Below are 2,104 nucleotides of genomic sequence, written 5' to 3' on the forward strand. Positions count from 1 at the left end.
CAATCTATAACTCAAGTCTGAGTCTTGAAGGTCTTCCTCTGGAGACTCAGTAAATTTGCTTAATTTAAATGGGTACAGGTGCCCATTTACTTAATTTAAATGGGTATCTTGTCTTCGGCTAAATCATGGAGGTTTGGGAAGTTCCTTTAGACCTCCAATAAAACTTGTTCATGGAGGTCTGGGGAATTTCTTTAGACACCCATTAAAACTTGTTTAATCCTAAATGGGTCCTGTTAAGAATTCCTTCATTATCTTGTCATGCTTCAAGGCCTAGGAAAGGCCCAGGCAAAACTTAACCACCCAGTCAGTGCTAAAACAGTTGTCATGGAGGCCTGCTGTTCAGCTGATAGTGAGATCTAGTCTGCCACAAGCCCCACTGTCAATTTGAGCATGATTTCCATATGCTTGTATATTTGTTTATTATGAGAATTGTAGGGAGATTGGGTGTCTTAGTCTTTCTGGTTACTTCCTGCTGAGAGGAGGTCGTTGTTATGGGACACTGAAGGCAGCATGGGAGTGGAAGTGGTGGATTTGTTCCCAGTAGTATGCTCTGTTGCAGGGTCTTAGAGGCAGTGTCTTCTGAAACATAGTAATATGAGCTCTACGAATGTTTTGGAACAATATGCAACAGCAATACATTCTGCAACATAACATTATGCCCATGCCTACAAGGATGGTCACCAGGATGGTCCTCCACTAAACCATGATGTGATCCAGTCATTAAGTGATAACCTGGGACTGGAGATTGCCTGAATCTGCTGGTGCATATACTTTAATACCGGAGAAATATTCCTGGAATTGTCAGATATATACACGCAACATTTGGTTCTGATGAGGGTGCAGGTTCCCCTCTGGGCTGCTGTTAGAATGTCTAAGGCCATCTGATTTTGCAAGCTAGCTTTCTGCATACGGTACAGTTCAGCATTCATAAGGGACATACTTTGAAGACCCTCGTTCAAGGCTCACTGTGTAAAATTAGCTAGTGCCTCTATGTGCCATAAGATAGTTTCTAAGCCTATTGAGGGCATAAAGATTGCAGCCAGATGATCGTACTGACCTGGTCCATCTGTTAAGCGTAAGTGGGAGATTAGCAGGGTTTTGGATGGTTTTTACCCAGCATCCTTGTGCCCATGGGAGACCTAGAGTGCAGAGTCCCAACCTGTCCAAGGGCAGCCATGGCCATACATTGGTGCCACAAAGCCAATGGGTTCTGTTAGGGACATACCAATTCAGGCCGGGTCACTGGGACCAGTCGGTGGCAAACAAATCTCTTTGTTGAAGCACTATAGTATGTTGTTGCTGTTCATGTGCAACCCATCTCAAGACTTAAGTTACGCTAGGCCAGTGATCACGGGAGTGGTTTCATTGCGGCCAGTATAAGGGGGAAACTTGGTTTAAATGTCCATTGGATGCAGTTAGCCAAATACATCTGTCCCAAATTTGAAGAAAGCATTTTTATAACAGACATTTTCTATTATAATTGTCTGGACATATACCTTCAGATTCAGCAAGGAAGTAGCTAAACCTATTACATCATCCCTTGTTTTGTTTACTGAGAATGGCTTTTTGTGCCCTGGGTCTTCTGAAGTTTTGTTTATGGGCCACTCTGAGACATTCACCCTGGTTACTCCTGTCATTCGTGACCCAGTCCAAGGTCTTAGATTTCCCAGAAAAGTTTGCAGGTAAATCCAGTCCTTCCCTTGGATGGGCAACACCCACCAAGGCAACCTCGTGGTGTTAGAAAGGGGTAATAGGTCACAGACTCAGCAGGAGCTTTGTTGCAGGTTATCTACATAATCCTGTGGCCAGTATAAGAAAAACTTAGAGGTGAGAGCAGAAACAATGAGAAGCATGACGAGGAAAAGGATTATAAGAGAAAGTCTTATATTTTCCTGAATAGAAACTTCAGGTCTTCCAGGGGTTCCACCTCCCATCTCTTGGCCGGGACTTCTCTGCCACAGGGCTCTTGGCTGGCAAGATTCTTTTCACTCGCGTGCGATGGACCCAGGGCTTGATGCCTGCCGATTACAGTGCCGTGTCCATGGTCAGTAGCACATCCTAGGGTCCTTCCATTTCTCCTGTAGTTGCTGGGCAGAATCGGCTT

Source organism: Mandrillus leucophaeus, unplaced genomic scaffold, assembly GCF_000951045.1.
Source record: "Mandrillus leucophaeus isolate KB7577 unplaced genomic scaffold, Mleu.le_1.0 Scaffold1813, whole genome shotgun sequence".
In the NCBI taxonomy this organism is placed as follows: Eukaryota; Metazoa; Chordata; class Mammalia; order Primates; family Cercopithecidae; genus Mandrillus; species Mandrillus leucophaeus.